Here is a 16,659-nt window from a genome sequence, read left to right as displayed (position 1 = left end):
ATTAGTTCAAATATTGAATCTGCCATAACCCCATATATATGATACCTGACTATGTCTTTCACCACTTTAGAGAAACATTTTTATGAAACTATCTGCTAATTTTAGCAGTATAGTGGCAATATACCAGGTCACTGACACTGTTATATATATTTAATTAATAACTTGTTCCAAAATTCTTTTTGAAATATGAATTCTGTTGATTTTATTTGTTTCTATTGATGTCCATTACTCAGCATTAAATTAATTCTACTATGAACACTAAGAGATAAAAACTTCAAGATTTTGTCAAATTCAATAGACAAGACTAATAACATCTCTACGGTATCTTATATAGGTAGACAATAGAAAAAGTTGTGCAGAAAAATGAAAAGATCAATGTTGACATACATGGTTATCACATTTTCTTCTGATAGAAATAATTTTATCTTAGACAAAGAGGATTTGACAAATTGTCTTCATAAACTCATTCTGTATTATGATTTATAATCAATTTTTACTCATTCAAAGAAAATTACTTCAAAACTTCTAATTTTGGAATTTCTATTTTGACTATTCAAAAATACATGTTAATTAACCATTAAATTACTGTATCAAAATAAATATTTATACTATCAGCTTTCTAAGTACTTTGCATAATAATGTGAAAATAAGTAGCAGCTACTACTGCATCAAGGTTGACTTGACTGAAGAAAAAAACTATGTATCATCAATTAATGAGACATTAATGACACTACAATAGAAAGATACCAATTTAAATGGCTTATTCTTAGAAATATATGAAATTTTATGGATGCAAAATATTCTGATTTTAAGTGTGTATTAGTTCTTATTTGCTGATACATCATATCTTGTTATTATTATCATTCACAAGAATAAGAAATCTTAAAATTACCCAAAATCTCAAATACAACAAACTTGATTTATTTAATTTAAGATTGTAATTTTACCAGTAGTACAAAGTTTCCAGTTGTCAAGATATTTGATTCTAAAACTAATATAAAATTACTTTTTGGGGGGTTATACATAAATCTTCACATTTCCTAAACAATTTAAATTTGATTAAAGGAATTTAGAAAATATAAATATATTTATTATTTTTATAGCATCATTTCTTTTTTTGTTTGTTTGTTTTGTTGAGACAGGATCTCACTATGTAGTTGAGACTGACCTGGAACTCACTTATGTATCTCAGGCTGGTCTCAAACTCACAGGGATTCTCCTGCCTCAGCCTTCTGAGTGCTGGGATTACAGGAGTGAGCCACCCCCCCAACCCTTTATAGCATCATTTCTAATTGATGCTGTGTGGCCTGAAATTTTTATAACCCATATATATTGTCAAGGAGTACTGTGTAACTACTTTTCAAAGGATTATGAATGCTTTAATCCTCCCCAAATCATAACTTTCCTCCATTTTTTCTTGTCACAAAATATGGTAAGGGTTATACATCATTCCCAAGTTATTGTGTACATTTTTTCCAGTGGAATATTACTGTAAATGAAAAATTTGATGACTAAATATTAATTATTCACATAAATTTCACAAGACTTGTGCTTTTTTTGCAGTTTTTTATTTTATATTTTTGTACTGGCGTAGGATACTTCCCCATTAAAATAAATTCCAGGAACAAGATCTCATTTCAAATATAAAAAGCATTTAGTGATATTTTAAAAAATACTTTCATTTTAAGTTGAATATAAAAATTATTTATAACATCAAGTATTAAACAGAAAAATATACAAGAAAATACATAAAATGTCATGTATTACTTTGGCTTAAATCTAAAATATTCCCCAAAGCATCATGCACTCCCAGGTAAGGCCTCTAAAATTGACTGAGTCATGGGTGTAATCACTGGATTAATCACTGATTGAATCAGTATGGTTCTGGGTGTGGGTGGATGGATGTACTCAAGACAGAGGACCTATCTTGGGGGTGAATACCACCAATCAATAAGCTTCCAGCCTGAATGGAAAAAAAAGAGAAGGAAGGGTAACTGATCCTGCTATTTTCTAACAGCCTTGTCATGGACTGTTTTTCCTCTGCCCTATGCACATAAATCTGTACAAATTGTGAGCCGAATAAACCTTTCCTCTTTTAACTTATAGGTGTTCAGTATTTTGTCTGAGCAGAAAGAAAGTCGTTAAGACTTGTATTTTATAACAAAATTCAAAATGAACATTATTTTTATATCATTTATTATTTTAAAACTATCTTTAAAAGATGAATGAGTAAAATCAGTGTTTTAAAGTTATATTCGTCAAGAATTAAGTTGTTATATATGCTCTAATTTTAAGTTGCTGTTTCCAGGAGTTTAAAATCTAACATTTTGCACTAATAAAATGTTATTCATTGCATATAGAATAATTATAAGACATTAAGTAATTTACTATAATAACATATTGAAGACATAATATAAAGATAGGCTTGGTATTGGGAGAGCTAAGGACTAGTCACATATAATATCGTCATCCACAGGCAAACCTTAACCAAATAAGTCATATTTAATTAGTCAGATTATAATAAAGCAAATTTACCAAACAGGAACAAACTTTCTGTTCGTGTGTGTGTGTGTGTGTGTGTGTGTGTGTGTGTGTGTGTGTTTAAATTACCTGGTGTGTTCTTTTAAAATAGGTAATTTACTGAAAATATATTACTTATAAGCAATAGGAAAAGTAAAAGGAAGACATTGTTTTTATATAATTATCATGCTGTCACCTTCATAACACTATGGCTAAACAAACTGACTTGTAATATTTTGCATCATAAAATGAATATATATGTACACTTTGTCTTTGAACATACTAGAGTGAAACATTTAAAAGTGCATCTCATTATAAAACATTTTAAAATAAACCACTTAACAAAAAAGAGTCCAAGAGACAGTGGGAGCTGTGAGGGCAGAGAAGAGCACGCGAAGTAACAGAGATTAAGATTTGTTATGTACACATACCAGCTTCCCATAACGAATGCACTGCAGATGCACTCCAATAAAGCTAGAGATGAAAAATAAAATAAACTGTGTGCTTTCTTTGGGGGACAGGGTTTGGAGGTGTGGGGAAGGGTGGGCAGTGATCTGGTAGTCCTGGGGATGGAGTCAGGGGTTGTGTATGTAGATAGAACAATATCGATTCTTTCTCCCAGCGATATACACCCCCAACTCCTAAACTCTTTACTTTCCTAACTCTTAAATTTGCATCAGTTATGTAGACATCTTTTCATAATTGTGCTAAAATTCACCTAAAACTTAGACAAAGAGATTATATAGACATCATTTATCTTTGAGACTGATCCTGTTTCTGTGAAAGTATGAGGCACAGATCAGAAAATTTTGTATCAGGAATTCAAAATATTTAATTTCCAAGAAGGGAAATAATGATATTTTCTAATCTATCTATCTATCTATCTATCTATCTATCTATCTATCATCTATTGATCTGTATTTAATTAAACTGAAAAACCACCATGATAAAGTCCTTCGGGGCTACAAGGACAAACTGCTTAGCAACTATGGAAAACAGTTAGAAACTCTGAAAAAAATAAACTTTTACAGAAATATGTGTATTACTCTTTCATTTTTCTTTTGAAGTTATATTTAGTAAAACAAGCTGAGCTTATTTAATCTTGCCAATTTGTTAGGCTGGAGATGTTATGCTATAAAATAGCATCCAAAGTAAATTAACAAAACTATTAACCAATGAGGAATTCGATATTACCTTGTAGAATTAGTTGAAAACTGTGTTGTTAAATTCTGTTTTAGATGTTATGCTATAAAATAGCATCCAAAGTAAATTAACAAAACTATTAACCAATGAGGAATTCTATATTACCTTGTAGAATTAGTTGAAAACTGTTGTTAAATTCGGTTGGATGCATGATTAGGAAAGCCTTTGGAATTAATTTGTGGATATCATTGGTTTGCTGTACATACTACTTTCCTGTTTTTCTTTTATTTTATTAGCAAGAAACCATAGTAAATTAAATGCAGGGCAAAAGAGAATGCAACAATAATTATAGGAATCTAGTAGATTACGAATTAGCTTTGTTACCTAGGTTTATGTTGCTATTGTAGCCAAAAATCTATACTTCATAATACAATGAGTATTTCTCATAAATTCCCTTTTTTATTATTGGTATATTTTAGGTATACAGTCCAATTACATTCATGATTGGGATCTTGTACCTTTACATGACAGGTCTTGGTTCTCATTTTTCCCCCTTGTCCCTGCCCTCCCTTCGCTACCTCCTCCCTTCCTATTTACAAACACTTTAATTCCATTTTTTCATTTTCACATATTTTTTCTTTTCCCTTATTTCCTTTCCCCCACCCTTCCCACTTTCCCTAAATCTTTAGCTCTTTTCTTCCTATTTCACATTGTCAATCATTTTATTAGGATCTTATGTACTATTGGGGTTTTTCACACCAGAGAAACTATTCAGTATTTACACACATGTAAATACTTACACAGTGATTTCACATAGGAGTATATCCTCAATATGTATCCATTTTCCTATTAATAAATCTAACTTCTCATTTCTATGGCTGAGTAGTATTCCATTTAATAGAAAAACCACATCTTCTTTATCCAGTCTCCAACTGATGGGCAAGTGGGCTGTTTCCAAATTGTAGCTATTACAAACTGGGCCACTATAAACATGGGTGTGTACATATCACTGTGATATGATTCTTTTAATTCTTTTGGAAAGATACCCAGCAGAGGGATGGCTGGGTCAAATGGAACCTCTAGTCCCAGCTCTTTGAGGTATGTCCCTATTGATTTCCATAGTAGTTTCTCCAGTCTGCACTCCCACAAACAATGGAGAAGGGTTCCTTTCTCCCCACAACCCGGCCAACATTTGCTATTGTGTGATTTCTTGATAGCAACCATTCTTTGTGGGGTGAAATGGAATCTCAGTGTTGTTTTCATCTGCATTTCTTGAATGACCAGTGATGTGTAGCATTTTTTTCATATATTTACTTGCTGCTTTTACTTCTTTGTCTGAGAAATGTCTGTTCATTTCAGATGCCCATTTTTTAATTGGGTCTTTCTATTTGGGGGGGTGATTGTTTTGAGTTCTTTATACATTCTAGATAAGAGCCCTTTGTCTGAGAAAAAGCTTCAGCTCATAGTATTCCCAGCAGAACTTTTCTCTGTTTATCTAAATCTTTATCCTCCTGAATAAGTTCAAATGATTTTATTTATGAGGTCCTCCTTAATAAGGACTGTTCCCAGTATTTAAATTTTTGTCACCATTCACTACCATAGGATAATTTACTAAAGCTCAAGAGGGCCAGCTAAATACTAATTCAACTTGTGGAGGGAGAGAGTTTTGAATTACTGTAGTCATTAATATTTCAAAATATCTCTCCTCTGCTTAAACATTCAGCACATTCCTTACTTCCTCCTTCATATTGAAAGTATAAACCACTGATATTAGAATCCATACAGATATACAAGTCAACCCAGTTGAAATCTTTCATCCATCTTTTAACAGTTATTTTTCAAACATTTTTACCCTTTACAAGTTTTTAGTCAATTTTCTGAAGAACCTATTTTTATATACTTCTATATCTTAATTTTTCTGTTATTTTAAATTCATATTTGTTTATTTGTACCTTTTATGTACATTCTAGGCATCTTAGAAAATATGAAACAAAGACAAATAAGAAAAGAAAAATAAAACTATTAACTGCTAAGTATTCTGAATATTTCCTGCTGTTTTATTTTCTTTCTTAGCGTAAAATATTAGACTGAGAAATTTCAGCATGAGATTTGAGGTAGAAGATAACAAAATGTTTCACTTATATGCCACATAGATTAGTGGCTTGCTGTCACCTTCTGAGAGTGAAATATTATATTCTTTGTGTACTTGGGATTTCTTTCAGTTAGTTAGAATTAACCAAATTTCAAAGATAGACTAAATCAGAAGTGTAAATGACATTTTAAATTGTGTAGAAAATCTTTACCACACATGTTCATGTAACATTTTAAAATCATTCATTAAAGAAGTTTTATGGAGTAGCATAATACAAGTAATAAGAAAAGGTAAAATAAACCAAAATTAAAGAAGCTACCCGGGCTAGACATATTTCTCATTTTTACAATGGATGTGTGGTATGTGCAGGATCCAGGGTTCAGGCCCCAGGAGCACAAACATAAAAAAAATAAAGATTTACTTGAAATGTGGAGTTACAATACATAAGATTTGGAAACAAAGTAGTGTTTACTTAAGAAATTTGGCCCTATATTTAATTAGATTGTAAGTTTTTATTTTTGCATATGGACAATACTAGTTGATTATTTTTATTTGTTTGTTTGTTTGTTTGTACTGGGTGGGGATCAAACTTGTGACCTTGAATCAGTGTCAGAACTGTTCAGCTAAATCCCCATCCCCATGCTGAAAATTTTAAATTTTAAATTATTTAAATATTTTCATTTTAATAATAGTTCACTGAAAAGAATGAAAGAAGGACCTTGAAAAAATAAATTGAATCGCTGTTTCAATAGATTTCCATGTTGCATGAAATTTAAGTCATATTAAGATCCTCTTATGTTTCTCTTATGTAGATGGTCTTTGTTTTTCTTAATTTTATTTTTCTCTTCGAGTTTATTGGTACATTTTAGGTATACAGTACAGTTACATTCATCATTGGGATCTTGTACCTTTACATGACAGGTCTTGGTTCTCATTTTTCCCCTTGTCCCTGCCCTCCCGTCACCCCCTCCTCACCTCCCCATTTACAAACACTTTATTTCCACTTTTTCATTTTCTCATATTTTTTTCTTTTCTCTTATTGCCTTTACCCTCCCTTCCCACTTTCCCTATACCTTCAGCCCTTTTCTTCCTATTTCACATTGTTAATTATTCCATTAGGATCTTATGTACAATTATAGTTTTTCAAACTAGAGAAACTATTCGGTATTTACACGTGTGACATTTATTTCACTTAAGAGTATATCTTCAGTATGCATCCATTTTCTTATGAAAGACTCTAATTTCTCATTCTTTATGACTGAGTAGTATTCCATTTAATAAAAAAAAAATCTTCTTTATCCAGTCTCCAACTGTTGGGCAAATGGGCTGTTTCCAAGTTTTACCTATTACAAACTATGTCGTTATAAACGTGGGTGAGGATATATGCCTGTGGTATGATTCTTTTAATTCTTTTGGAAAGATACCCAGCAGAGGGATACCTGGATCATATGGAACCTCTAATCCTAGTTCTTTGAGATATCTCCATGTCTTTGTTAATTTTAAAATACACTTTTAAAAACAAAGTATAAGTAAACCTAATAAAGATTGTCATAATTATAAAGAAATAATGAATTAGAATTAGAATGTTCAAATATATAATTTTGATTATGCTAGCAAGCAGGTAACTAATGCTTTTAATAAATGCACGAAAACTGGTATTATGAATGAGAGAATAAAGGAAAAATTCACTTTATAAAAAATTTATCACATTATCTGTAATAGATTTTCCAAAAATTCTTCTATTTAAATCAATTCAATTGGAATTGAGAAAGCAGTTTTTGCCTTTAAGAGATTTAATTGTTTTTGTTTTGTTTTTTTTAATTTGTGGAAAGGATTTTCCACATGTAAGTAATCACTAAGGTAATTCAGAATTCGTGTAATGAATTTAAAATAAGATCCAAATTGTATAATTGACATTGTGAACTAGGAAGAAAAAGGCTAAAGGTGTACGGCAAGTGGGAAGAATAGGGAAAAGGAAATAAGGGAAAAGAAAAAAAATACGAGAAAATGAAAAAATGGAAACAAAACTTTTGTAAAAAGGGAAGGAAGGAGAGCATGAAGGGAGGGCAGGGACAAGAGGAAAAATGAGAACCAAGACCTGTCATGTAAAGGTACAAGATCCCAATGATGGATGTAACTGTACTGTGTACTTAAAATGTACCAATAAACTCAATGAGGAAAAAAATATGACTTTAAATCTACATTGATAAGTTTGCGGTATTTTTCTTAAAACTTTACCTTATGCACCAATTTATATCACTTTTAGCCCCCCAAAACCTGGATTCTCCATTGCTTCTGAAGTCATGACAAGAAATTCAAGTATTTATTATTTGAAACTTTGAACCACTCTCAGTGAAACAGAATGTATGTTCAGGAATTTATACTGATTGGTGGTTATAATTGCAGGACTATAGTATCTCTGTTGGAATATTTCTGTCATTCTTCTCTTTGCTTGCTTCATTGGGATGGTTTGATATGTGGTCTTCATTTCTTCTCTCATTGATGAGACCTGGTCTTTCACTACATGTTAAAGAACTCACACAGCATTTTGACACAACAGAAATAAGTAGTTCACAGTTACTACATAAGCAAGTACTACCCCACACACATTGTGGTGGTTGTTGGCAGAAGCAAAAATTATATACAGTTTGAAGAAAAACAATTTATGAACATGCAAGTGTGTTCTCTTTTATAATTTGTAACTGTAATGTATGGAGTGGTAAAATATAATACCTATATTGAAATGTATTATACAGTTCAGAAAAATACCTATCAAGTCTAATGAAATACTTTAGTTCTTGGAAAACACATCAAAATGCAGAAATTTCTTGCAATAAAAAGTAATATTCAATTTTAGTCATAAAGCCATTAATATTGTACTTATAATTTCCATGTGGCTTTGTTATTGAGTTTGCTGAGTTTACTTTATTACTTACTTTATTCTAGTTGAAAATATTTTGAGAGATCATAAATTTCAATAACTTTGCAAAAAGATTTACACTTGTAAAGCACTTGAAGCTCAGATACAAACTTTTGAGGAAGCGGTCTATATTATTAATGCTTACACTTTCCTTGCTAAATATTGACTCCCCTCTCAGATATAAAGTTAACTACTGACTGATTTAAACTGATCAAAACACATGATTCACTTTACAATTTTTACATTTTCCCCAAATTAAAATAGGCCTCAAGCATATACCCAGCCTGCAATTAACCACTGCAAAGAGCACTTTCTCATCATCATGATGGAAAAATATGAATGTTTTAATGGTACAAATATATAATATAATCATTGAAAATCACTTGCTGCATAAGGGATATTCTCTCTCTTAAAACATGGTCTTATGTCTTTTTTTTTTACAAACTACTTTAAGATTATAAAAATGAAGAGTTTAGGGAAACATTTGGATTACACTTGAGCTGACTCAGCGAATTAACAATGAATGAAAAATTTAGATAGTTAATTTCAAAATATCCTGTTTTGATGCTGAGAATGTTTGCAAATATGCCACATTAATTGTGTGTCCTTAGACAGATTTAGCATAGTTACAGTGACTTGGTCTCTTCTTTAACAGAATAGATTTTATGTGAATCTTAGAACTCTTTTTGGGTTGAGTTTGTTAATAACCTAACCATCACATTTCTTTGTTTAAAACATAAATTTGTAGGCCTCAGTCTTAATAGTAAGATTTGGAAAAATCTTGTAGTTTCTCCTTTTTATAAGATGGATACAATAGTAATTCTTTTTTACCACACAGAAAAGTTAATAAAGAAATTCTCTTTCAATTTGGCATTTAAAAATATATATAAGAATCAAAAAGTGACTTCAGTAATTCAGTAACAGAGCAATATTTTCTTGCATCATATTATATCCCAAGAAGCAACTCCCAGTCAGAACTGGGAGAGTCTTTCAGAGCAAATACAATGTACAATTCTTTATATTTTTCACTCAGCTCAAGGAGCACCTTTCATACTTCTTTAGTTTTGATTTCTTTTATTTCCTTTTATTATGCCCCGTCTCCTTCAAAAAGACAGAAAAGAAAAAAAAAAAAGTTCATTAGGCCTCCTACCCACCAGCCTTCCTTCCTTATTTCTTATTTATGTACACTGCCTCATTTTCTGCCTTTTCCTTACTTTTGTTCAAAGAAGTCATGTTTTCATGCCTGTTTTTTTTCATTCTTGCGTATTAAAAGTATATTTTTATTCAAACACTTTCTTTAACTGACAAAATTCTTGCTTGAAAAACACACACTATTTTTCTTTTTCTCATATTCAGTCATAATTTTTTGAAATGTGCTTCCAAACATTATACTAGTCAGTACACTTATACTTTATTAGATCACAAGTATCACATAAATCTCTCATTTTCTTTAACTTTTCAAAATGAGTCAGTATGGAAAATTCAAGCACATTCCTTTATCTGTGCATATTTTATTGACCTCCACAAAAATGTTCTCCTTTGGGGCTGGGAATTTAGTTCAGTGTTTCCACCACCTGCCTCGCAAGTGCAAGGACCCAAGTTTGATCCCTGGTACAAAGAAAAAAAAAAAAAAGTTATTCTTTGACTATGCAATATTGATGCTCTTAACATATGCTTGGGTTCTTGTGAAAGGTGTACTACTTTTTCTTTACCCTCACGTATATCAAAGATGTTTTCAGACTATGCCAAAATCTAAACTGGTTTTTGTTCCTATTAGCTTCCTTTTTTCTCCTCAGTTTGCCTATCTCCAAGTAATGTGTTCCAAAATCATCTCACCACTCTAAGGAGAAAGGTTATCATGACTGTCAGAGAATTTTTCTCTGCCTATTGCTCCTTGAATTCATTTATTAATTTTTTTAGAAAATTCTTTGTTTTGACATATTCTTAAGGAAAAGTTAGTATGAATTACCCAGAATAACTTATCAGCAGAATAAGATATTTATCTCTTTAATTTTTAATGCATTAGTTTGTAATTCCTCAAGTTTCTGATACATGCTTTCTGTCACAATTGAGATTTTATTTCTTTATCATGCAGTATTTATATTTTTCTCTTTAGTATAACAATATGAATGAGTTTCTAACACATATCGATCAAATGAATAAAATAAATGCCCAAACATTTGTAAATATATAATCTCTCCTATTTTTTAAATGCTTTGAGAAAACAGTATTACAAAATTCACTTCTCCAGATAAATTTATACCAATTAGAAGAAGAAAATATATATATATTAGTCTGACAGGAAGATGTTTGAGAATATTTTTTTAAATTACTATTTTTCTACTGAAATGATATATGCATGTTGTTAGACCAAGTTCAGCAAGGTTTTTCTTATGATTCTAAACCATCACAAGAAATCATGGTTTTATGAAAAATAAGGAAAAAAATCTGATTTTGATTTGTGAATGATTGTTTACATTTTATATACTTGTATGTTTATGCCTTATTTTATTTGCTTTTTAAATTATAGGTCTTATACTAATAGTAAACATGAACAAAAGTCATTTAATTTTAAAATCAAATGAAAGTAATTCTTCTAAAAATTTAGAAAGAAAATTGAGAAAAAACAAATTACAAAAATATACATCTAATTTTTTAATCAATTTGACAATTATCATCTGTTCAAATAATTATTTATTATTAATTACTATATTATTTTACTATTGTCTATATGAATTATTTCTTCATTTAATTTTATTGTATATTTAATTAATTTTAATTAAAACAAGTTCTTCTTTAAATATTTAATTTAGTACATCTAATGTAATTATTCTAATTATTTGTGTTGTAGTAGCTTAGTCTGCTGTGTTTTTTATGTTTAGTAAGCCATAATACATGGTAAGTGATGCACAAAATAGTTGGATTTTAAAAATATTTATTTGTATATTTAAATTTATTTATCTTCTATCACTACACATTATAATTTAACAAAAAATGATATATCATTCCATTGACAATCTTGTTGAAATGCTATAAAATTTTAGTTATGCAAGTTGAGTAAATTCTAGACAGCTGTACAATATAGTGTCATCACTTAACATTGCTTTATTATACACTAAATAATTTCATCAGAGTCTATCTTAATTGTTTCTAACATAAAAAAGAAAGGGGAGGGACTGGTGAAAACTTTTGGATGTATAACTGTATTTATTTATTTATTTATTTATTTTTGTTACCAGGGATCAAATTAGAGACCTTGTGCATGCAAGACAGGCAGAGGAAGCACTGAGCTAAATCCCTGGCTCCTCGGATGTATAATTTTTATTGTGATGATAGTTGCATGTATTTGTAGACATGTTCAGGCTTATTCTTCTACACAAGAACAATTTCTTCATTTAACAAGTAAAGTCTAAATATTGAGTATTGACAGTTTTTTTTTAAAAATCTCAATACACCTTAATAAATCTGTTTCAAAAGATAACATTTCTCTTACCAAAAAAGAAATAAAAGATAAAAAGATTGTTATTTGGTTTCACATTTTTATAATAGAATTCTTTTAACAATGCTCCCCCTTCCCTAAAGAAAGAACAAGCTTATAACTTACATGAAGCATGCTTACAACTCAGTTACTGCTGGATGGATACTTGCTATGTGAGTCTGTTTTCACTCAATGATTTCCAAGCCAATTAAAAGGTCTTATAAGAATCAAGTCCTATTATTTCTATTGATTTAATTTTAAAATTGAACTTCTAACTATTCATTATGAAGTATACAAAATTCATTTTATATTATGGAAAGTTTCATATGCATGTGCCTTTTAAATGTAAGTTCTAAATTAAATAAAATATCACTTTTAGTAATACCACTTTGTAAATAACTTCTTTTTTAGATAAATGTCACATTTTTCTCAAGTTACACAGAGTATTTGAGTTTCACATAAATGTGAAAGAGGAAGATTAGGTACAAAAGGGAGGGGGAAATAGGTAGGGTAGGGGAAAGGAAAGTAATAAATATAAGGACATGAAAAAATGGAAACAATATTTTTTGTAAACAGGGAGGGTCGGGGGTGGAAGGGAGGGAAGGGGAATGGGAAAAAAATAAAAATCAAGGTACATATTCCCAATGATGAATGGCGTCATACTGCACACCTAAAATGTAACGATTAGCTTAATATATTAAAAGAGAGAGAGTATTTGAGAAGAATGTGGTGGCACACGCCTATAACCTCAGCACTCTGGGAGACTGAGAAAGGAGAATTGTAAAAATCAGGACCATTTTATAGAAAAACCACATCTTCTTTATCCAATTTCTAACTGATGGGCAAATGGGCTGTTTCCAAGTTTTAGCTATTACAAACTGTGCCGCTATAAACAATGGATACATATTGAGGATATACTCCTAAGTGACATAATTAAGTCACACATGTAAATACCGAATAGTTTCTCTGGTCTGAAAAACTTTAACAGTTCATAAGTTCCTAATGATATAACTGACATTGTGAACTAGGAAGAAAAGGGCTAAAGGTGTAGGGAAAGTGGAACTGGTAGGGGAAAGGTAACAAGGGAACAGAAAAAATATGAGAAAATGAGAAAACGGAAATAAAGTGTTTGTAAATGGAGAGGGGAGGAAGGGGTGAAGGGAGGTCAGGGACTAGGGGAAAAAAATGAGAACCAAGACCTGTCATGTAAAGGTACAAGTCCCCAATAATGAATGTAACTTTACTGTATACCTAAAATGTACCAATAAACTCAATTAAAAAAATCAGAGCCAGCCTTGGCAAATTAGTAACTTAGAAGACCTTGTCTCAAAAGAAAAAGAAAAAGAAAAAGAAAACAAAAAGAAAAAAAAAAGACATACAGAGGCAGAGGCAAAGATAGATGGATATCAAAGAGAATACGTTACTCCCCCCTGTAGCATTAAATGTGATTGGGATTATTTTATGCAAAAATGCCTGACAATTTAAACAGCATTTAGTAGAAATTTGCAAAGGACACAAAAGTATGAGTGAAACTTTGAACAAAAAAATGACAGCAAAAGAAGACAATGAGTGACCCAGATAGTAAAGTAACAAGATTAGAAAATTAAAAGTGATATAATTGATGTGCACAGTACAACAGAGAAAAAGAAGGACAAGGTAGATGATGAGATGGATAACATTAATTAGATCAAAAATACCAAATTCGTTCTGTAAAGACAAATGAATCTGATATCTAAAATGAACTGGTTAGAAGAACTTAGCAGTAGATTCCACATGGCACAAGATAGCAGAGGTGAGCAGAAAGACAAAGTGAAGCAGAGGAGAAAATTAATTCTTAAAAAGTGTAGACTGGAACAGCAGAGCCCTATGACATGGCAGTCAGTGAAGCAAACCACAAGCAGAGTGGACCAGAAAGCTCCTGACTTGATTTGTCACTTCCACTGATTCAGCAAATTGAACAATGAACTTGTGTGGACAAAGGCAAGCAAGATCAGTATATGGTCAGCATCACATTTATTATTTCCTCCTGTCCCTTGTCCCATAAAATATCCAAATGGGAGGTGGAAGGTGACAAGTAGCATAAGCAGCAAATCTTGCTGTAACAGAATGTGAACTTTAGTTTGAAGAGGTATTTTTTTCCATTAAGTTTATTGGTACATTTTAGGTATACAGTATATTTTACATTCATCATCGTGAACTTGTACTTTTACATGACGTACCATATTTCTTATTCTTCCCCCATTCCACTGCCCTCTCATCAACCCTTCTACCCTTCCCTATTTACAGAGTTTTTTCCCTTTCTTTCCTTTTCTCATATTTTTTCTTTCCCTTCTTTCTTTTTCCCTACCCCTTGCACTTTCCCTACCCATTCAGACCTTTTCTTCCTATTCACATTATCTATTATACATTTTGATCCTTATTTACACTTTTAATTTTTCACACCAGAGAAACTATTCGGTATTTACATGTGTTACTCATTAATTTCACTCAAGTGTATGGCCTCAATGTTCATCCACTTAGGTTTAAATATCTCTAGTTTCTCATTCTTTATGGCTGAGGAGTACTCCATTTTATTAAAAACAATCTTCTTCATCCAGTCTGCACTTGGGAAATTGGGCTGTTTCCCAATTTTACCTATTAGAAATTGTGCCTTTATAAACATGGGTGAGGATATATACCTGTAGTATGATTCTTCTAATTCTTTTGGGAAGATACCCAGCAGAAGAACAGCTTGGTCAAATGGGACTTCTATTCCTCGTTGTTTGAGGTATCTCCATATTGATTTCCCCAGTGGTTGTACCAGGCTGCCCTCACCCCAACAATGAAGAAGAGTTCCTTTCTCTCCACAACCCCGCCACCTTTTGTTATTGGTTGATTTTCTGATAGCAGCCATTCTTTCTGGGGTGAGATGGAATCTCAGTATTGTTTTCATGCAGATAGTGTTTTGAAGTATCCAGTTAAACCTAAAGTGAAACAAATTGTGAAATCCCATTGCTTGACTGGATCCATGAAGGCATACTGTTTTCCACTTTAGGTGGGTTTCTGCAAGACAGAGGCCTCAGGAAGTTACCTTGTGACAGCTCCTCATGAAACTGCTTTTCTTTCCATAATCCAGGCAGGATCACAGGTATTCTGCCAAGATTTGCGTCAGAAGGAGGTTGGCCTTCCCCACTACTCTTTGTGTGGAAAATGTAAGGTTGGCAGGGAAATGTCATTGAGTGCTTCCCCTTTGCAAGAGAAAAGGCAAAGTTCTGAATCTGAATTGAGAGTACATGGATTCCCAGAAGGACAGGTCAAGGACAATGAGGAGGAAGTAGTGCTGTTTTCACTGTCACCTGAGATTTTCTCAAAACTATTACAACAGTCAACAGACAAAAGAGCCTGTGTGAACACTAATAACAAGAAACAAAGCAAAGCATAAGTGGGGAGAGTGTAGAAAAAGTAATAAAATTCAAGTGTGAAGACAAAGTAAAAGCATAAGTAGGCATGGTTTCTTTGTGAAGCACACATACAAAATCCCCTCACAGCTAACTTCATGTAAGAACAGGATCTAGTCGAAATTTTAATGCCTTTGTGTGAAAAAGAAAGCACTGCAAATGTTGAATTTTATTTCAAAAATAAATGTGACATGAATGAGTTAATAAATAATATATTTAATAAATGCATTTACTAACTATATAACAAAATGAATATTTTACAGAATCCATCCAACAACTCTGAATTGAAGATATTTATCATTAACCTAATTGATAGATAATTAGATAGCAAACATAAAAGACACAAGGGCATGACAATTTAGGAAGCAAGAAAAAGCAATCTAAAATATAAGTAAATAGACAAAGATACTCATTGCTTAAATATTAATAGTAATTTGACAAATCACAAAATATATTGGAATTAAAGTGTAGGACGGCAGTATTAAAATAGGTCATCCTATGGTGTTGTATTGTCAGGAATGCAGCAAAGTAAACACTTGAATTAATGTTGCAAGTAAAAAATAATATAATCTGCAAAGTCACCAGCGGAATAATAGTGTAACATGTGTAAATACAATGGTATCAATTAGAGAGGAGATAACAAAACATATGAGTAATTATGAGTTAGGACTTCTTAAAAAGGAAGTAAAGGAAAAGTAAATAGGAGGCATAACTGCATTGCAAGAAAACCATGTGTCAGTAACAAGTATAGAAAAAATGATTTCATATCATTGTACAAAGAGAATTAAGAACTTAAATCCTGCTATGGCTGCAGTAGAAGAATTTCAAACGGGAGGACAGATCCAAAAAACAATTCTCTTGGAGATATTAGCAAATACTTACAAAGATGAAAAAATTATACTTTTAAATTTACAGAAGCTGCAACACACCACCAAATGGAAGAAATTAGTGAGGGACTGATATGGGTGAATACAGTGCTAGAATTGTTTAAACCTGAAAAATCATGTTTACCTCGATTGAATGTATAAATATGTTTGCATGCATGTAAAGATATATATATATATATATA

The sequence above is a fragment of the Fukomys damarensis genome, unplaced genomic scaffold (assembly GCF_012274545.1).
Source record: "Fukomys damarensis isolate Sample0158 unplaced genomic scaffold, DMR_v1.0_HiC HiC_scaffold_38, whole genome shotgun sequence".
NCBI lineage: Eukaryota > Metazoa > Chordata > Mammalia > Rodentia > Bathyergidae > Fukomys > Fukomys damarensis.
This window is presented reverse-complemented; position numbering follows the sequence as displayed.